The sequence below is a fragment of the Musca autumnalis genome, unplaced genomic scaffold (genome assembly GCF_047663935.1).
Source record: "Musca autumnalis isolate F117 unplaced genomic scaffold, ASM4766393v1 scaffold_4, whole genome shotgun sequence".
Classification (NCBI taxonomy): domain Eukaryota; kingdom Metazoa; phylum Arthropoda; class Insecta; order Diptera; family Muscidae; genus Musca; species Musca autumnalis.
This window is the reverse complement of record NW_027411977.1, coordinates 150,872,849-150,887,906: the sequence shown is the minus strand read 5'-3', so window position 1 is coordinate 150,887,906 and position 15,058 is coordinate 150,872,849. Positions and strand designations below refer to the sequence as shown.

The 15,058-nt window shown below is 36.6% G+C and overlaps 1 protein-coding gene across 1 annotated transcript in view; it reads left to right on the top strand.

Moving 5' to 3' along the window:
• Window positions 1–15,058, top strand: part of LOC141402591 (uncharacterized) — a 69,771-nt gene that overhangs the window by 29,363 nt on the left and 25,350 nt on the right. The window lies entirely within an intron of this gene.

Genomic DNA, 15,058 nt, shown 5'->3' with positions numbered 1-15,058 from the left:
TCAACAATTTATTTCTCAACTGCATACGAAAATACATGGCCGAATAGAGCGCTCCCTAAATGAAAAATTTACATATGACTTGCCAAATCATTTTGATAGATGAAAATTTTCATAGTGGTCACACTACGTGTACAACAAACGCAGGTAGCAAATTTGACATCTCATATGACATTGATATATAGTGTAAACACCGCTTAAGCTCTTTTACAGCCAGTTTCTGTATGTCGAAAGAAGAATGTGTGCGAATGAAACACGCCCGAACTTTAGTTTTCGAAATAATTTTACCTTTGCTTTTGCTTCAAAACAAAAAAACAAATTTGAAAAACACACAAGAGTTTGGACGTGTTTCTTTCGCACACATTCTTCTTTCGACATACAGAAACAGGCTGTTAGTCCCGGTCCACACTAGAGTGATTTCATTGATAAAATTGCATGAAATTATGAGTCTCTAGATCGACTGCCATAGTAGAGTAAAATCATAAAATTGCTGCGGTGGGGAATTCGATTTAAGAACGCCTAATTTCATGAAATTTTTTAATGAAATTCACGCTGGTGTGGACCGGGACTTTTATAAGCCCTGTTCCTTTACGTGAAAGAATCTTCAAGTTTTGCCACTTTTTACTCGAAAAGCGTTCCTTTATTTTAGACACCATATTATTCATATGGGAGTAGTTTGCAACTTTCACTACTTTTGCCGGTTTTACTATTTTCAAAAGTAAAGGAACAGACCAATAATAAGATATATATCACAAATATTGTCAATTAGTCCATATTTACATTAGGCAATTTTCCTTGCGGCAATTGTTGAGAGGTTATCATATGCCTCACATCGCTCTCCATCAAACTGACAATTGCCGCAAGGAAAATTGCCTAATATAAATATGGAATTATTTCACATTTCATTTTAAAAAAGGTTATTTTTTTCGCGCTACATCAAAGATTTTTCCGAAATACATAGGCTAAGAAAAAATTCCCCAGTACGAATCTGCTTGCAAGCCAATTTGTGTTTGTTGCGGACAAAAGTTACGGCGCTTTTATTTTGCAAGATCTATTTAACAGGTCACGTAAGTAGCACAACAACAACTCTATTTTGGCCGAAATTTCTTCAATATGTCAAAATGTTTGTTTACGTTTTCATACAATTTATTCACAATAACAAAATATTTGACAGATTGAAACCAATCAGCTGGTCGTTTTACGCCACCTTATAATTTCATCATGTTATTTTGGCTTTTAAGAAAAAAAATATTATAAAAACGCTAATTATTTTAATGAGCATGAATGAAGTTACTTCAGCGACTAGATTGAATAATACATGTAAAATTTTACTCAGAATTCGGGGAATGTACATAAAATTGATAAATTATTTAAGTCAACTTTTTTCAAAATAAAGGCCCATTTAGCGGTCATAAAATTGTTGTGGATGAAAACTTCACGGCGAATCACATGAGACTAACATCATACATATTGGTATTATAGTTTCGAAGTTACAGACAAAATAAGCACTTTTTTTGGTCAAAAAAATAATTTTTTGTTTGAAAAAATATTTTTTGTAGTAGAAAATATTGGAAAAATCTTTAGGAATACTTCCTTCATTTTGCTTAAATCTCCCAATAAAATAGACGGATTTTGCTTTATAGACATTTATATTAAATTGGGTTGCTGAGGATATATCTCAAAGCTTCTGAAATGGAATTATGCTAAGGCCATGTTTATATTATAGCCTTTTGCAGGGTTAACCTTCTTAGTGAGGATTTACTTGACGTATACGTAAAGGAATTGACATTTGAAACCCAGTGGGTTTGTTAAATCCGGTTATATATAAACGTACTATAAGTTTACATTTACGAAATCCACTCGATTTCATCTGTCAATTCCATAGCTCAAACGTCAAATGAAATCTCATCTGAAATCCATTGGATTTCATTTGACGTTTAACCTATGGATTTGACAGATGAAATCGAGTGGATTTCGTAAATGTAAACATAGCTTTATGCCTGGTTTACATTTACGAAATCCACTCGATTTCAACTGTCAAATCCATAGGTTAAACGTCAAATGAAATCAATCTGAACACAAGAAAGAGTGTTAAAATTCTAACTAGGCGTTTACACCAGACAGTTTGTCTTCAAATACAACTCTGATTTACTAACACATTTGTCGGCTGTCCATCCTTTTTTCAAAGACAGCCTGGTTAACAAATTTTTGACATGTTTGTAAAAATGTGTGAGATAATAATTGAAATGTGTTGAAAACAAAAGAACATGAACAAAAACAAAATATGTGAACGGAAAACAAAATGAAATCGATGATTTTCATTCATAATTTTTCAACTGTTTTTGCAGTTGTCTGGACGCCTACGTCACACAGCCAAGTTTTGGGATTTTGACAATCAATACATGAAGTCAACTGTCCTGTCATGTGTAAACGCAGGGTAAGAATTTGTTTTATAAAAAAAAGTCCCTGTTTATACAGGGAAAGTTGATGGGAAAGAAAATTGAGTTTATGGGCGAGGGAGTAGAGAGGAATAAGAGGGGGTACACACACCTCTGTACTGGCAAATTCTGTTTTGTTTCGTTTTTCTTCGTATACAACCTGAAGGTGGCTGCATATTTGTTTTTGCATTTTCTTTCATTTTATTTTCTCTGTCGAGAAAAAAACAACAGCGGAGAAAATTGAAAAAAATTGGAGGAAAAACTATTTTTTAAGCAAAAACAATTCGAAATAAGTGGAAATATCAAAATTAAAATGCATTTCAAGGGTTCCTTTCATAATTAATTGTTTATCACACACGTCCATTTTTACTTTTCATTACAATTTTGCCTTGGCTTTGTTTTTTTACGGCGCAATAAGAAAATGAGTGTGAAGAAGAATAAGAAAAATTATAAAATTGACACAAACATGATTTCCGTGTCTAAACAACAAGGAAATTTGAAAAGAAATTGAAAAGAAAAATTTTCTTTCCAATTTGAATGTCTAAACACGGTCTAAAGAAATACAAACTAAAGTTAGTCCCAATTTACATTAGGCGAGTTGACTTGCGGCAATTGTCAGTTTGTTGGTGAAAGAGGGTGCTGAGAGGCAAAGGGTTACCATATGCCTCACCTCTCTCTCCTACAAAATGACAATTGCCGCAAGTAAACTCGCCCAATGTAAATTGGGACTTATGAACATTAGCTGTGTTGCTTTACTTACCTGAGGTTACCATTTTTACCATTTGTTACCATTTTTAACCTGCAAAGCGTTCCTTAACGTGGCAAAACTGGAAGCAATTTTTAAGAGAGTGAGAGTGGAGAGAGAGCGAATATGGCTTTCTCTTCTACCACAGGCTACCAGCAAAATTTCTGCAGGTAAAAAATGGCAGAACTGATTTTTCGACTTTTGTTCGACGATTATTTCACAATGGAAAAGAAAATGGACGAAAAGCTGAAGAAAATGTCGAATGCTGCCGCTGGAGTACATCTTTTCCTATGAATTTTACAAGAGAGCGCGCAGCTAGGATGCACTCCATTTTGCTCCACGGCACATAGCTAGGATGCACTCCATTTTCGGTCCAAATCACAGCCTTTGATGTAGTGTTTTGGATTGAATTTAAATGCAGTCTAAAGATGCTATAAAATACAAGCCATTGCAAATATCCCAAAATAAATAAAATACATTGCTTATTCGTGGAAACAAGAATATTAACTTAATAACACTAATATAAATTACAAAAACTCTGCATAAATTTGATCATAACTCAGTTTACTTCCTCTGCTCTGCTTTTTGTGACACCGCAACTGATATTGCGTCTCGTGAATTACAGAAATGTTCGTATCTTTAGTTTGTATTTCTTTATTTTTTTAAACAAATTCTTATAATTTTAGACACTCTTTCATGTGTTCAGAAAAAAAGACTGCGACTGTAGGGATCAAAAAATTGGCTTGCTTGGCTAGGGATCCATAAGCGAGTGCTTCTAAAATGTATCGAGCGGAGTGCATTTTTCATAACTCCGTGTGGACTGCATCGAAAGATGTATTGAAATCATAACTCTGCATTGCACTACTTCCAAATTTTTTGCTGGGCACATGAAAAATGTGTAAGTGATGCCAAGTTTGTTCTTGAAGATTTCCTGTGGTTGTTGTAACGCGGTAACCAACGGACCGTATGTGCAGAGCCTTTTTAAGTGCCATGGTTGGTGGCCGTTGTGTTTATACAGGACAATTATAACAGTCAGTATGTACTTACACCCGATAAAAATTATACTGTCGTAAAATAAGCCTCGCGGACCCGTTGTAAATATTTAAAAGCGATCATAGACATGTCTCAAAAATGCACTTAAGCAATAATTTTGAACTTTTGTGAATGAGGTACTTTGCGAACTCTGGAAATTTGACGATATAAAAGTTTCCGCTATATCGGATAAGTTTTATTTATTTTTTTATTTATTTATTTTTTTTTATTTATTTTATATATAGTCATTTGAGTTGTGCCGGTACGTGTAAATCATGGCGGAGTAAGAAGGAAGGAAGATTTGCTAACAATAATGCATTACTGTGAATTTCTTGTTTACGTTTTGTATGTCACTTTATTCACAATAATTCATTTTGACAACTAGAATCATAAGCTGTGTCTTTTTACGTGATAATTAGTAATAATTATTACTAATGTTGCAGATTTTGACAGTTGCAAAAGGAAAAGTTGCTGAAAAAAATGTTTCAGATTTATTTCTGTTAAATCGATTAAAATATAAAGACGCGCGCCATATCCAGTCGAGTTGGCGGCGGCGATTTGAGCCGATGTAATCGGCGGAGGCTAAAATCGGCGCCGCCGACCGAAAATCGACTCGCTTCCACCTCTGTTCTGTTCCGACAAGTTTTGTTTTCAAAGCAATGAAAATAAGTCTTATGCCAGACTATGCAAATTTTCATTAACGTGAAAATGAGTTTATAGGCAAGAGGTGTGAAGGGGGTGAAACTGTGTACACAAGGTTTTGTAATCTGAAATTATTCTTTGTGTTTAAATTCGTATCTCTCAAACCAATGAAAATATCAAAATGTTCATATGATTTCATATAGTCGATGGTCAGACTAGCACGATTTCAACATGGCGACGTCAAGTTTATAGGCGAGGGGTATGAAGTAGTGAAACCCATGTCCATGGTTTTCAGTGTTTGTTATGTTGCCTCTTCTTGTTTTTCGTTGCAAGATTTTTTCTTCCATTTTCTTTCATTTTTATTTTCTCAAGCAAGCGTTAACAACAAAACAAACATAAAAAGACTTAATAAAAACATTTAATTAATGAAATAGTGAAAATTTAACTATTAATATTAATTTAATTATTAATGTTAATTATTTTATGTTGTTTTTTTGGTTTATTTATGTCTTTTTTTGTTTTTATTGGTATGAGAAACACAACAAACGCGAATGGTAAATAAAGAGGACACGCAAAAATCTTAAATTTCACGTTAACGTGTGTGGACACTAAAGAAACTTGAAAAGAAACTTTACCGAAATTGGTTTCAAGAAACCTTGCTAGTCTGACCATCGACATACGAGTATGTGTGTAGACGTCAATGAAAATTTGGAAGAAAATGCCGAAACGTTTTCAATGAAAATTTTCATAGTCTGGCATAAGACTAATGTCAAATACGAAAAATATGAAATGAATTGCCTGAGAATTGCCGGTACGAGCATATTTTTTTTTCATTTCCATTCCCCTCACGTGTCTCTTCTACAAACTGGGACTTGCCGCAAGTAAACTCGCCTAATGTAAATTGGGACTTTACATTTTTCAATAGTAACCTGCACGGTAGAACAATATAAGGTAACAGCAATACCCAGCTGATTGAACTTGGCTGTAATGTTAGTGTCAAATTCCATACGACATTTTATATTTTTATTTCTATTTTCGATGTATATTAGGGACATACATATATTTTTTTGAGGAAAAAATATATCATTCAGAAAAACATTATTTCCCGTAAAGACTTCTTGATATCAATGATATGTAACCTCTTCCACGTCCGAACAACGTGTCGCACGCTATAACACCGCTTATAGAAGCGGTACAATATTTGTTAACATGTGTGGTATTTTGTTAGATTAAAAAAAATAAAGCCCTAATAAACATGTGCTTCTTTGATTTCAAAAACAAAAGTTTGAAACAATGAATTTTTAGCGACCAAAACATTTTTGCAAGAATAATACTTCCTGTGAGAAATTATCCATTTATGCCATGTTCATACCAGCATTTGAATAACGTCGTTCGTTCTCATAATTACTTACTTACTTAGCTGGCCCATTACAGAACATTTGTTCTATAGGCCGAACTAAGAAGAGATCTCCATTCCTCTCTATTTGTTGCTTTGCACTCTGGAATACCGCGCCTTTTCATCTCATCATCCACTTGTTTGCGCCATCTATTCCTTGGCCTGCCAATTCTGCGTACACCGCCATGTGGCATGTATTCATACGCCTTTTTAGCGGGTTCATCATCGCTCATTCTTATGATATGGCCTAGCCAACGCAATCGCTGCATCTCGATACGTTTAACTATATTGATGTCGTTGTATAGCAGATACAGCTCGTGGTTCATGCGACGTCGATATTCACCGTCAACGCAGATTGGTCCGTAGATCGTTCTCATAATTACGTACACGAATTAACCCGTTCATACGACATGGTACACAATTCATAGCAACATGATTCATATTTTCATAGTTTTTGTTTACTGATTTTAAAGAAAGTTTCAGCCAAAAGACGAGTAATGCTATGTTTACATTTACGAAATCCACTCGATTTCAACTGTCAATTCCTTTGCATACGTCAAATGAAAACTCATTTGAAATCGATTGGATTTCATTTGACGTTTGAGCTATGGAATTGACATTTGAAATCGAGTGGATTTCGTAAATGTTTATTTATTTTATATATAGTCATTTGAGTTGTGCCGGTACGTGTAAATCATGGCGGAGTAAGAAGGAAGGAAGATTTGCTAACAATAATGCATTACTGTGAATTTCTTGTTTACGTTTTGTATGTCACTTTATTCACAATAATGCATTTTGACAACTAGAATCATAAGCTGTGTCTTTTTACGTGATAATTAGTAATAATTATTACTAATGTTGCAGATTTTGACAGTTGCAAAAGGAAAAGTTGCTGAAAAAAATGTTTCAGATTTATTTCTGTTAAATCGATTAAAATATAAAGACGCGCGCCATATCCAGTCGAGTTGGCGGCGGCGATTTGAGCCGATGTAATCGGCGGAGGCTAAAATCGGCGCCGCCGACCGAAAATCGACTCGCTTCCACCTCTGTTCTGTTCCGACAAGTTTTGTTTTCAAAGCAATGAAAATAAGTCTTATGCCAGACTATGCAAATTTTCATTAACGTGAAAATGAGTTTATAGGCAAGAGGTGTGAAGGGGGTGAAACTGTGTACACAAGGTTTTGTAATCTGAAATTATTCTTTGTGTTTAAATTCGTATCTCTCAAACCAATGAAAATATCAAAATGTTCATATGATTTCATATAGTCGATGGTCAGACTAGCACGATTTCAACATGGCGACGTCAAGTTTATAGGCGAGGGGTATGAAGTAGTGAAACCCATGTCCATGGTTTTCAGTGTTTGTTATGTTGCCTCTTCTTGTTTTTCGTTGCAAGATTTTTTCTTCCATTTTCTTTCATTTTTATTTTCTCAAGCAAGCGTTAACAACAAAACAAACATAAAAAGACTTAATAAAAACATTTAATTAATGAAATAGTGAAAATTTAACTATTAATATTAATTTAATTATTAATGTTAATTATTTTATGTTGTTTTTTTGGTTTATTTATGTCTTTTTTTGTTTTTATTGGTATGAGAAACACAACAAACGCGAATGGTAAATAAAGAGGACACGCAAAAATCTTAAATTTCACGTTAACGTGTGTGGACACTAAAGAAACTTGAAAAGAAACTTTACCGAAATTGGTTTCAAGAAACCTTGCTAGTCTGACCATCGACATACGAGTATGTGTGTAGACGTCAATGAAAATTTGGAAGAAAATGCCGAAACGTTTTCAATGAAAATTTTCATAGTCTGGCATAAGACTAATGTCAAATACGAAAAATATGAAATGAATTGCCTGAGAATTGCCGGTACGAGCATATTTTTTTTTCATTTCCATTCCCCTCACGTGTCTCTTCTACAAACTGGGACTTGCCGCAAGTAAACTCGCCTAATGTAAATTGGGACTTTACATTTTTCAATAGTAACCTGCACGGTAGAACAATATAAGGTAACAGCAATACCCAGCTGATTGAACTTGGCTGTAATGTTAGTGTCAAATTCCATACGACATTTTATATTTTTATTTCTATTTTCGATGTATATTAGGGACATACATATATTTTTTTGAGGAAAAAATATATCATTCAGAAAAACATTATTTCCCGTAAAGACTTCTTGATATCAATGATATGTAACCTCTTCCACGTCCGAACAACGTGTCGCACGCTATAACACCGCTTATAGAAGCGGTACAATATTTGTTAACATGTGTGGTATTTTGTTAGATTAAAAAAAATAAAGCCCTAATAAACATGTGCTTCTTTGATTTCAAAAACAAAAGTTTGAAACAATGAATTTTTAGCGACCAAAACATTTTTGCAAGAATAATACTTCCTGTGAGAAATTATCCATTTATGCCATGTTCATACCAGCATTTGAATAACGTCGTTCGTTCTCATAATTACTTACTTACTTAGCTGGCCCATTACAGAACATTTGTTCTATAGGCCGAACTAAGAAGAGATCTCCATTCCTCTCTATTTGTTGCTTTGCACTCTGGAATACCGCGCCTTTTCATCTCATCATCCACTTGTTTGCGCCATCTATTCCTTGGCCTGCCAATTCTGCGTACACCGCCATGTGGCATGTATTCATACGCCTTTTTAGCGGGTTCATCATCGCTCATTCTTATGATATGGCCTAGCCAACGCAATCGCTGCATCTCGATACGTTTAACTATATTGATGTCGTTGTATAGCAGATACAGCTCGTGGTTCATGCGACGTCGATATTCACCGTCAACGCAGATTGGTCCGTAGATCGTTCTCATAATTACGTACACGAATTAACCCGTTCATACGACATGGTACACAATTCATAGCAACATGATTCATATTTTCATAGTTTTTGTTTACTGATTTTAAAGAAAGTTTCAGCCAAAAGACGAGTAATGCTACTGTTTACATTTACGAAATCCACTCGATTTCAACTGTCAATTCCTTTGCTTATACGTCAAATGAAAACTCATTTGAAATCGATTGGATTTCATTTGACGTTTGAGCTATGGAATTGACATTTGAAATCGAGTGGATTTCGTAAATGTAAACATGGTATAAAGTTAATTTATATGAACTGAAAAAATATTTGTCCCTCTTTCAGATATCTATTTAATATTAAATTATATTAGGCTTGGTTTACATTTACGAAATCCACTCGATTTCAACTGTCAAATCCATAGGTTAAAAGTCAAATGAAATCAAGATAAGATTTCATTTGACGTTTCAGCTATGGAATTGACAGTTGAAATCGAGTGGATTTCGTAAATGTAAACTTATACCCTAGACAGACGGCAGAGTTAATTTGAATTAGGAACTGCATTTATTTTTACCCTGACAGACGACAAATTCTGCATTTAAGAAAACAGCTGATTGCTGGTTAACATGTATTTTGTTGTTGTTTGAACTGCAAAATTTTGGTTGCACTGCATTATCTGTTTTTGCACGGCAATATCGGCCTTCGTTCTCTGTGCAAATCAATAGATTTTCCTACAGTATTGCCATATTAAAATTTAGTAAATGCAGATTAAATACTGTTCTATCTTCTGCATTAAGAATGTGGATAAAGCACGAATTAATGTGCATTAAGGGAGTTAATGCAAATTAACGCTGCCGTCTGTCTAGGGTATTAGCATTAGTTTCATTCATGTTTTCTGTTTTTTCTCATAATTTTGGTGTTTTTTCTATTTTGAAAATTAACGAGAGAGAGACCTGCCAAAATAACTTTTTGGTATACAGACTTTCCGGCAGGCATTTGATTTTTGACTATGCAGAGGACTGGGCAACAGACCACTGTAAAGCCATCGTCACATACTAGACCTCAACCTTCTGATTTGAAGGGCGGTGCTGGCACTGTGAAGGGCCATGGGGTGGTGGCGGGAGATGGACCATCGACCTCTAAGCAGACCGGATACTCAAGGACATCTGCGCAGGAATGCGTTAAGAGGGTCAGGTCCTCTGAGGATCCACATCCTGTTGCCAAGAGGGTGGTGGATCGTCGACCGACCAAATGGACCCGCACTCACAGGGGACCGGTCATATGAAGACAGTAGGGGCTCAACCGGGGAAGGCCAGTAAAACTGACCCAGGTCTGATGCCCCCACGGTCTTCAAATGACAGGACACCGAAGCCAGCGAGCCTAGAAGGGGTGATCGCCCCGGAGAATCTCCGAGTGGCGATCGTCAATAAGGCTGATCTAGATGGGAGGATCAGCGATATGCACTGGATCGCAGTGGAATGCCTTCTCAGGAAGGCCATCACCTCCGATGAGGTAGACGCCAGTAAGACCGGCTTCGGCAGGGCGGTTATCCAAAGGGGAATCAGAATCCTCTATTGCCAGGATGAGGAGTCGAGAGACTTCCTCATCCAGTTAATAGAGGGTGCTGGTGACCTCTGGGACGGCTGCAGGCTGGCTGCTGTCCCTGTTGATGAGATACCCAGGAAGAGTGTAGCCACAACGTGGGTGCCTCCTCCTGACTCTGATGCAGGGGAAGTAGTCGAGATGCTGAGGAAGCAGAACCGGGGTCTTTCTGTGGACGGCTGGAGGCTCCTCAAGTATTTTTAGGAGAGAGACGGCATGGTGATGCGATTCACCATAGATGATGAGAGTGCGGACTACATCAGAGACTGTGGGGGAGTGCTGTTCTTCGGGTCTGGAGGACTTCGGTTCCGGCTCTCGAGGTCGCAGTAAGGTAGTTCAGCAGCATGGCCTTCGGTTGCTGCAGATCAATCTGCATCACTGGAAGGCTGCGGCTGCTGAACTCCTTCTCTCCCTCACAGACTCTGCAGTAGATATTGCTTTGGTCCAGGAGCCCTATTTATATAAAAATAGGGTTTCTGGACTAAACAATAAGCATTTCTCATTATTCTATACGAATAATGGAGACAAGGTAAAGGCTTGCGTACATAAGCTGCTCTGCCTGATTGCCTTGCTTTCCTGCTTCATTTTTGACATAATAAAAATAAAAGAATAAAGAAGGCCGAGGAAATTTCGAACTGGGTTGCCCTTTTCTTTTTTATTCTTTTATCAGAAGTAAGCAGGCAAGGCAGCTTATGTACGCAGGCCTTTAGAACATGTATTGTAGCTAGAAAAAGTCTAAACCTTATTCAACTCTACAATTACAGTGCTGGTGATACGACTGTAGTGAGGCTAGACGAAGTTACCGGTAGGGCTTTAGTTCTGGCCACGGTCTACATGCCGTATGAGGCACCTGACCCACCAAGCGGATTAGTGCGCAAACTAGTGGAGGAGACGACGGGCAGATGCAGGTTAGTGATGGGCTGTGATGCAAATGCCCATCACTTCCACTGGGGAAGCAGAGACACCAGTGCGAGAGGTGAGTCCATATTCGATTTTATTTTAGCTAATAATCTACGAGTATGTAATAGGGGTAACACTGCCACCTTCCATAATAGGGTAAGGGAGGAGGTTATTGATCTCGCCCTTACAAATATGGAAGATACAGCCATAGTGGACTGGAGAGTATCGGAGGAGATTCCGTAAGGTGATCTCGAAGGACCCTAAACCCTTTGGGAGCATCAAACGGGATGACGGTACCTGGACTAACTCCGCTCTAGAGACTTTAGATCTGTTGACAGGAACACATTTCCCTGGAAGTGAGGATGCCAGCTAGAGTACACCTTGTGTGGACAAAAGCAGGACCCGCACTCAGGGAGAGGTGGCTCTTGTCAATAGATTAATAAGCTACCACAAAATCTCATGGGCGATTAATACTTTTCAGCCATATAAGTCTCCTGGACCTGATGGAATCAATCCAGCGATGCTTCAGAACGCACCGACTGTTTTGACAACCATTTTTCAGAAGATTTTTAGGGCTTGTTTACTACTATCGCACATACCGGCACTGTGGAAAGAGGTAACAGTGACCTATATTCCCAAAGCTGGGAAACCAAGTCACTCACTGCCGAAGGCCGATTAGTCTTTCCTCCTTTCTCTTAAAGACTTTGAAAAGGTTGTTAGACTTAGAAATTAGAACTTTCTTCAGGCGAGACCTCATTAGCGAATCACAACACGCTTATATTAAACGTCAAAACAAAATACACAATCTGTGTATATGTGTGTGCTGTTTGAAAATATGCCAAAGAATTTTAAAAACAATCGAATTCAATGGTTTTTAAAATTGTGTTTAGAACATTTGTATGGAAGAAATTCGTCAGCTTTGCATTGAAACACACACTTATAATATCCACAACTCGAGAAACCTTGACACTTCATTCATTTTTCGCTTTTTTTATAAAATGCTCAAAAATGGTATTGTAACAAGTTTGGAAGTAGTGCAATGCAGAGTTATGATTTCAATACATCTTTCGATGCAGTCCATACGGATTTATGAAAAATGCACTCCGCTCGATACATTTTAGAAGCACTCGCTTATAGATCCCTAGCCAAGCAAGCCAATTTTTTGATCCCTACAGTCGCAGTCTTTTTTTCTGAACACAAGAAAGAGTGTCTAAAATTATAAGAATTTGTTTATGGGTACTTTACACGGTATGTTTTTTACATATGAGTTGTCACTTTTCCCATACAAAATGTATATGCAAAGTGACAACTCATATGTAAAAACATACCGTGTAAAGTACCCATTAAAAAAATAAAGAAATACAAACTCTAGATACGAACATTGCTGTAATTCACGAGAAGCAAATTATTTTTGAAGAGGAGTAAAGCTGAAAACACATACAACGTTCGAGTAAAGTTTTGCGTTGGGCGTTGACAAAAAAAAAAAAACAACAACAGGGCGATGCCGACACCAAAGTCTGGCGTTGATGTGTTTGCCGGCATATATTTCAAATGAATTTGAATTTTTCGGCATCATGCCCAACAGTGTAAAAACGGCCAAAACGACACAAAACTTTATCCAAACGTTGTATGTGTTTTCAGCTTTAGAGTTTTTTTTTTTGGAAGTCAGAACTGGAGTTGGAGGAAAAATGAAAAACCATTGGGATGATGAAGCAATATCAGTTGCGGTGTCACAAAAAGCAGAGCAGAGGAAGTAAACTCAGTTATGCGGGGCATACACTATACTGCCAAACTGCACTGCCAAATGACACCTTGTGTACGTGTGAGATTGAATAGTGTGTGACATTCCTTCAATCCATATTCCAAAAATGATGAATTTTCCTCCAAAACTCGATTTTGGGTTGAAGTTTTCCAATTTTTTTAATTTCCTCACAAATAATATTTGTTGTTTTCAAAAATTATTTGTTGGTTACTTGGAAAATAAACAAAATTCATCGGATTGAAATGGGTTCATTTACAAAATCAAAACTATTTTGATTTCAATCCTGCCAAAACTACTCCCAAATACATTGACAAAAACTTCAAAATTTACTAATACTATTACAAATGCTGTCCTGCATGCTCATAGTGTATGCCCGGCATTATGATCAAATTTAATGGAAAGTTTTTATAAGCTGTGTTCCTTTACTTACGTGAGGTTACCATTTTAACCATTTGTTACCATTTTTAACCTGCAAAGCGTTCCTTAACCCCGAAAAGCGGCAAAACTGGAAGCAATTTTTAAGAGAGTGAGGGGGGAGAGAGTGCGTAAATGGCTTTCTCTTCTACCACAGGCTACCAGCAAAATTTCTGCAGGTAGAAAATGGCAGAACTGATTTTTCGACTTTTGTTTGACGATTATTTCACAAAATGGACGAAAAACCGAAGAAAAAGTCGAACACTGACAACACTAAATTAAAAACTGTGAAATAAAAGACGAAAATTTATTTTTTTATGTTTTTTCTGACATTGCAGCCGGATCTACCATTTTTTCGTTCCTTTACTTTTCTGGTAAAAATCTTCATGAGAGAGCAATTTTGAACAAATTTGACGCTTTTCTCTTTTACCACTCTTACCATTAAAAAGTAAAGGAACAAAGCTATAATTTGTATTAGTGTAATAAAGTTAATATTCTTGTTTACACGAAAAGCAATGTATTTTATTTATTTTGGGATATTTGCAATGGCTTGCATTTTATAGCATCTTTAGACTGCATTTAAATTCAATCCAAAACACTACATCAAAGCTGTGATTTGGATCGAAAATGGAGTGCATCCTAGCTGCGTGCTCTCTTGTAAAATTCACAGGTGAATTCATAGGAAAAGATGTACTCCAGCGGCAATTGTTCTAGTTATTTAACTGCATCCGCGGATGCAAACTTTTTGCTGGGTATATATAGAATGTGTCTACGAAGAATTAGATCTGTATGTCATCTAGGGGCTGAGCTATCGATACCCAAATTATTACGAATATAGACAAACGAACAAAAAATAGTTACAAAAACAGGGGGTTAATAAAATTAGTCTATTATGGAACTCGACCTAAAACGCATTTTACATTTAGCATGTTTAATAAAACATGCATAACTTATGCTGTCGATTTCACACAATATCTGTCAAATAAACGGCGTAAACAACTGTTTTAAGTGCAAGTGTAAAATGCGTTTAAGAGCGCATAATTTCAAGAAATTTATTTCGCCGTGTGACAGTGGACCAATGGAATTTACAGTTGAAATCGAGTGGATTTCGTAAATGTAAACGTACTGTAAGTGTTGGTTACAGAGCCGTAAAGCTGAAAACAGATACAACGTTTGATTAAAGTTTTGCGTTGGGCGTCGAGAAAAAAACAACAACAACAGGGCGACGACGATACCAAAGTCCAGCGTTTATCTGTTTGCCGGCATATATTTCAAATGAATTTGAATTTTTCGGCATCATGCCCAACAGT